The sequence below is a fragment of the Cololabis saira genome, chromosome 17 (assembly GCF_033807715.1).
Source record: "Cololabis saira isolate AMF1-May2022 chromosome 17, fColSai1.1, whole genome shotgun sequence".
In the NCBI taxonomy this organism is placed as follows: Eukaryota; Metazoa; Chordata; class Actinopteri; order Beloniformes; family Belonidae; genus Cololabis; species Cololabis saira.
In genome coordinates this window covers 39,034,674-39,042,105 of record NC_084603.1, presented here as the reverse complement: position 1 = coordinate 39,042,105, position 7,432 = coordinate 39,034,674, and the positions used below count along the sequence as shown (strand labels likewise).

Sequence of the window (7,432 nt, the reverse complement as noted above, 5' to 3'; positions counted from 1 at the left end):
CACTAGATCCATCGAGAGGAGTGTCTCTTACATCAGTTACCCCTCCTCCTTGCTGGTCACCGGGTCTCCCAGACTCCTGCTGGTCACCAGGTCTCTTGACCCCCGGTCGAGCCGACCCCACACGAGTGAACGTATAACATATTACCATCAAAACAAACGTGTAACAGTTTACCATCAAAACAACAGTGTAACATTTTACCATCAAAACAAACGTGTAACATTTTACCATCAAAACAACAGTGTAACATTTTACCATCAAAACAACAGTGTAACATTTTACCATCAAAACAACAGTGTAACATTTTACCATCAAACAACAGCAAACAAAATTTTACCATCAAAACAACAGCAAACAAAATTTTACCATCAAAACAACAGCAAACAAAATTTTACCATCAAAACAACAGCAAACAAAATTGACTGTTAGGATGGACTGGAATGCCGAGCAAAAAATAAATAAAACTAAAACGTTCTACCGGAACCTGACAGAAAATAGTGTGTGAATTCAGGTCGAATCCATTTCACTTCTAGTCCATTTATATCACCTCATCTTATTTGTACCTCATTTTTAATTAACCGGGAATGAGGCATACCAGTCTGGCATGTGATGCAAGAGTTTTCCTGCTGCAGAATAAACAAAAAGTCCCCTGCAAAAAAGTCAAACAAAAAGTCCCCTGCAACAATGTTCTAACAGCACAGCAAAGTATTATAATGAAGCCTTTAACTCACTAACAGTTCGGCATGAGTAAAATTACCGATACTTATTTAATTTTACAATTGTTTTCACGTAACTTGAAGTTCTTTATTCATTAATAACCACGTCTGAGAAGATACTAATCACGGGCAAGCAGCTACAACAGCATTGGGGTGCGTACCCACACGTCATGAATAACCTCACCTGACACAATACTCAATTCCAACGTCTATTAATAAATTACGTTGTAATCTTAAATCATAATCTAATCTTAAACAGACAAGTGCTGATTTCCCTTCCCTTCGGACATTAAACATAAAATCCAGACCTATTAAATGAAAAACAAGGTTCTTGTGTGTATGTGTATTTAGTATTCAGGTGCTCACGTGTTCTGCAGACTTCACAGCCGGCCTCTGCGTGTCCACCGGACACCTCACCGGCTCTCCTCGCCACCCCTAGACAGTCCGGCCCCCCTTTTCGCGCGGGCCCTCACTGTGTTCTGCCCCCCCGTTGCCTCTTTCAGCCTTTTGCAGCAATAGTCTCACAATTTTCCTGGCGAAACGCAGGCTTTCTGCCAGTCAAAAATGTCCTTGAGACAGCCAGTCTTCCCAGCACTTTTCCTCATCTCTCCGATGGGTGAAACGGGTGAAGATGGGGGAGGGGTGCTCCCACGGGTGGAGTTGGGGACAGTGGGGGGCAAACGGACGCAGCTGGTTGAAGTCCAGGCGCTGGTGAGCTCTGCCTGAGGTCCCGGCGCTAGTTGGGGGGGGGGTGGGGCGGGGGGCGCAGAGTCCAGACCGGGTCCAGCTTCACACACTGGGGCACAGTCTGTTTGGGTGTCTGCCTCACTCAGCAACATTCCAATCTATCTAAATTTGTTTTTCATTTTTCTTTTTAGCGAGTGATAACTGGTCTAACCTGCAAAGCCTCCAGCTGTTTAACGCTCAGGCTTCCTGTTTCTCGTGTTTTCTTTATTTTGGGAATTTAAGTTGTCTGACCCACAGCTCCGACAAAGGTTGTGGGTTCTATTCTTTTCCATAATTAACTATCATATATCTCACATTTAGTGCTGAAAAATCTGGTCCTTCGGAAAAATTACTCCCAGAAGGCTTATTGAAAAACTGGCCTCCACAACTGATTATTTGATCCTCTCAGACATGTTGCGAGTCTAAATTTTCAGAAGGAGAGAGGAAAAAAAAAAAAAAAAAAAAAACACAAAAAAAACAACACCATGGCTAACCAAGGTCTTCCGCTTATCAGGGTTTGTGACGTCACAACAGCCGGAAACACTCGCGCAGCTCTTTCACAGAGAAAGTTGGATTAAAAATATATTAGAAAAAGTCACGGTTCAGATTTGACTGGAGTCCTGCATCTTTTAAATCCTACAGAAGCAGGTAGTACTTCGGATTACCCGTTTGCTTCCAAATGCTGCATCTTTTAAATCCTACCAGGTATACTTCGGATTACCCACTTAACTCAAACCGGATTCTAGACGCAGAAGCCCACGACATAATCAACAGGAAAACATTCCAACTCCAATTATTTCTCAAAATTATTTGTTATCCTCCAGACAGTCAAGATTGTTAGCCAGACATTAACAGACAGCTCAGAGCACAAACACAAATCCTCCGACTCCTCCTAGGATTGGATGAGGCATCCCAGGCCGCCCCCAGACCCCGTCTGGCACACTCGGATTCCCCGAATCCAGAGCCCTCAAGTTCCCGACTTGAAGTAGTCTCCACTCTCAAACCACGGCTACAAAAGCACTCGTGATCCGTCACGTCTGGCGACCCACAGCTGATGTCGTACCGAAAGGCGAGTCTTTTTCTCTTAAACAAAATTCCCTCATCACCTAGAATTGAAAGGCATTCTACGACGCCCCCAGACAAATCTGGCCCCTCGATCACTAACTCCTAGGTTAGTAACAAACAAAATTCCTTCATCACCTAGAATTGAAAGGCATTCTACGACGCCCCCAGACAAATCTGGCCCCTCGATCACTAACTCCTAGGTTAGTAACAAACAAAATTCCTTCATCACCTAGAATTGAAAGGCATTCTACGACGCCCCCAGACAAATCTGGCCCCTCGATCACTAACTCCTAGGTTAGTAACAAACAAAATTCCTTCATCACCTAGAATTGAAAGGCATTCTACGACGCCCCCAGACCTAGTCTGGCCCCTCGATCACTAACTCCTAGGTCAGTAATAAAACAGCCCAAGGTCCTCAGACCCTGGCTGGACCAGCCCTCCCCGGTTCCAAATACTTGGACTACCGGCCACATCAGCTGAATAGGCAGAGAGGAGACGTTAGCGCGCAACTTATTTCGGCCGTTTTCTTTCCAAAACTCACCCAAAAGAACAGCGAGGCGTTTCTGAAGCCACCGGGTTCATTCGACCCCAGTCGGTGCGGGGACCTTCCCAACCCCCCTCCGGACGAGAGGCCCTCACTCGACCTTCACTTGATGGGGGAGTACGAGGTTGTTGCATGCTTAAAACACCTTCGATTCCGGAGGAGAGAAGGAAAAAATCCGGCACAGATGAGGTCCCTTCGTGGTCGCCAAATTGTGGTGGCAAAAATTGTTGTTCAAAAAGAATGTCAGGACACCTCAGCTGTCTTTCGAAGATTTAATGAAAAGAGGACAAACATTCAATTGAACGGAGCCACACAGTCCAACCGGTCACATGAACCGACAGTCCTGAGTGCGCTGAAGAAGATTAGGGACAGGTTATTTTATAGTTTGGAGCTGGAAAAGACAAAACATCACCCATCACCCAGGCAACCGTGCCATGCTCTGTGTCAAAGGAACATGACCTTGGCATAGGAATGAAAACAGGCAACAGACAGTGTTATACCAAAATTTTCCATTACACTACTTACTACACTTTGTAGTACAGTATGCGAATTCGGAAACGGCCTAAGGCCCAATCCCAATCTCCACCCTCGCAGACTCGTAGATTCACGTGCGCGCTCCCGCACCTTGCGTAAGGGCTTAAGGCTGTCCCATTCCTCAAGTGGTCAAGTGAGCGAGGGCTCCCGGCAGCCATTTTCAGCCCTTACTGCCCCCTTCCCGCAAGTCAGCATCCCAGCACACTCTGGGAAAGGGAATTACCCACAGTTCATTGCGTTGTGACATGAAAGGAGGTTACCAGGGAGAATGTAAACAAAACAGGGGGCGGAGGAAAAGGAACCATGTGCGACTGCGAGAAGAAAGTTCACCCGTAAATATAAATACATAGCCCACTGGTGATTTAAATTCAGAAACTGTTGTCCCGTGATGATTTTTCAACGGCCCTATTATTTCCTTTACAAACAGGGAGCGACCAACAAACATATTATTTAACTATTGTTCTTTGGTTTATATATATATATATATATATATATATATATATATATATATATATATATATATATATATATATATATATATATATATATATATATATATATATATATTTCTTTTTTCTTTTTTTGAGCATGTTCGAAATAAAGTTTTTCATTCACTCATTCATTCATTCAAACGGAGGGAAGAAAACCAAAAAAAAGGACAAATGACGTTTTGGACTTTCTTCAACACTAAAGACAGGAAAAGAGGCTGAGGGAGCTGGATGAAAAGGAGGAGGAGAGGGAAAGGAAGAGGGATGACCAGTTATCTAAGTTAATTGACATTTGTGGGAAGATGGAGGACAAAATGTTGTTTTCTTCATCATTTTTTCATTCATAATTTGAGGTTCAATTTCATTTGTTTTCATTTTATATTAGACCAGTGTTTTTCAATCCTGGTCCTCGTGGGCCCCAGTCCTGCATGTTTTAGATGCTACCCTGCTTCAGAACACCGTGATAAAAGTACCTGTGTCATCAACAGAGTTGTGCAGACCTTGGTGACAAGCTAATTAGGACCCTTAATTAGAATCAGCTGTGTTGGTGCAGGGAAACATCTAAAACATGCAGGACAGCCACGAGGACCAGGATTGAGAAGCACTGCCCTATGTTAACAGAAATGCATACATGTAAATACTAGCAAGATAGTTTTAGATCCAACACAAACAAGTCAGGCAGTAATTTGGTTATTCATTTATTTATGACCACAAGATTTAAACAATTTCAGCAAGTTGAACAAAAACGTTGCAGTAAATAGTAATGATATAACTGAAATATTTAGCTCAGGTTACCATCAATTTATACGCTCTCTTACAAAAATGAAATGACATCATGCTGAAAAATGGAAAGTAATATTAGATGGTCATAACACAGCTGGAATATTTAACTCAGTTTAAACGCGCTTACAAAAAAGAAATTACTGGGCGATTGAGCCTGGCATACTGGATGTGCTGGTCTGGGTAGATTGAAAGAAAGACACTACATTAACAAGGAAATACATATTGTACTGTGCGCATGTTTAAATTGTGTTCTTTGTTGAATTTTATGCTCCTTTATATAGGCTTCCACTTTGTTTTCAAACATCCGGATGATCATTCCCAAACTTATAATACCGGTACGTAACATTTTGATCTGACTAGGAATTTTGTAAATTGAAATTTTAAATAAAGTTTATTGAAAAAAAAAACAGACATTTTTATCTGACTTGTTTCCGGTTTCTGCTAAGTGTGTCCCATTCCTATTTATACCATTTGGAGCCCTCACACCCTCTCACACTTGATCACGTGACGCTGACGTCACTGAAAGCCTGTGAGGGCTCAGGGCTTGAGGGTTTAGGGTGGAGTTTGGGATTGGGCCAATGACATCAACTACCGGATTTAAGGGCCAGTTACAGCATAATGACAGGGTGGACACTGACTTCAGGGACATGTATTAAATACTTTATATTCATATTAAATATCTGTTGAAAACCACCAGAATTCCCAATTTATGAAAGCTCTTGTTTATAACAATAACACCATGTTAAAACATTTTTAATTTAGTTTTATTTAATGACTCCTTGTACTCATAGATGCTCCCGCAATTGTACGAGGGACATGGCAAAATCGTCTACATGCACTTTGACAAAGTGATACAAAATTAATAAAAAATAACTCAAGATATACTAATGGTGCATGCCTTAATGATTAAACACTTGTAATGTAAGCCCAAAATATAATTATTTTACATTACATCAAAAATAAATGTGGGAATCCAACTGGGACCTTCCAAGGCACTTTATAGTGATAATGACCCACCCCCTTCCTCAATACTCCAAGGAGGAGTACAGAACAGTCATCAATGACAAGAAACATATGAAATAAATCATTATTTCTTGCCTGCTTCACGCTCAAAAGGGGGTATCACGACTCATCATCATGGATAGCGAGAGCAAACACTTTAGAAACACATTTCTCAAGTCAGGAACTATAGAAATGATCCCTGAAAGTATAGTCTTGACTTCCTCAGCGCCGGCAACAGAAGGTCATTGACGGAAACATCCTTCTCAGTAAGGGTGCAATTCTGTTGACGAGTAGGCCCAAAACGGCAAGTTAATACACACTAAAAAAATGTAAAGCAAACTCTAACAATGTTCTTTCGTTCTGAACGGTACCGAAACATATAAATTAAATGTTGTTATTCTATTAGATATAACATTAGTTACAGCTACAGAGTTACACAGCTACAAAGCTACACAGCTACAGAGTTACACAGCTACAGAGGTACAGAGTTACACAACTACAGAGGTACAGAGTTACACAGTTACAGAGGTACACAGTTACAGAGGTACAGAGTTACAGAGTTACAGAGGTACAGAGTTACACAGCTACAGAGGTACAGAGTTACACAGTTACACAGCTACAGAGGTACAGAGTTACACAGCTACAGAGTTACACAGCTACAGAGCTACAGAGTTACACAGCTACAGAGTTACACAGCTACACAGCTACAGAGGTACACAGTTACAGAGGTACAGAGTTACACAGTTACAGAGGTACAGAGTTACACAGCTACAGAGGTACAGAGTTACACAGTTACACAGCTACAGAGGTACAGAGTTACACAGCTACAGAGTTACATAGCTACAGAGGTACAGAGTTACACAGTTACACAGCTACAGTGTCAGTACAGTAACAGTGGACAGGGCTTCAGAGTTATGGAGTAAAGTCTGATATATGCTTTTACATTGCAACCACGCACATAGTCTACATATACGGTGTACGTTGTTGGTGGTGATCAATGTTGTGATTCAATATATTAATTTCTTTGAACAGCAATGAGCTACCACTCTGATCATAACCCCTTCCTCGATACTCCAAGGACGAGTACAGAACAGTCATCAATGACAAGAAACGTATGAAATAAACATTGTTTCTTGCCCGCTTCACGCTCAAAAGGGGGTATCATGAGTCATCATCATGGATAGCGAGACCATACACTTTAGAAACACATTTCTCAAGTCAAGAACTATAGAAATGATCCCTGAAAGTATAGGCCCAATCCCAATCTCCACCCTCGCAGACTCGTAGACTTACGTGCGCGCTCCCGCACCTTGCGTAAGGGCTTAGGGCTGTCCCATTCCTCAAGTGGTTAAGTGAGCGAGGGCTCCCGGCAGCCATTTTCAGCCCTTACTGCCCCCTTCCCGCAAGTCAGCATCCCAGCACACTCTGGGAAAGGGAATTACCCACAGTTCATTGCGTTGTGACATGAAAGGAGGTTACCAGGGGCCTGTACTACGAAGCGGGATTTGGGGTTAGCGAGGTAACTTCAGGTTTAACCCTGGGTTTTCAGGACTACGACGGTGGTTCACTTCTTATC

At 42.4% G+C, this 7,432-nt stretch overlaps 1 non-coding gene and 1 pseudogene across 1 annotated transcript; both read right to left on the bottom strand.

The window, feature by feature from the left end:
* Positions 1-5,866: 5,866 nt before the first annotated feature.
* Positions 5,867-6,071, bottom strand: LOC133464203 (small nucleolar RNA U3; annotated as a pseudogene).
* An 826-nt stretch (positions 6,072-6,897) lies between these two features.
* Positions 6,898-7,112, bottom strand: LOC133464204 (small nucleolar RNA U3). Its single transcript, XR_009784423.1, has one exon. It is a non-coding gene; the product is annotated as a small nucleolar RNA U3 (small nucleolar RNA).
* Positions 7,113-7,432: the final 320 nt, after the last annotated feature.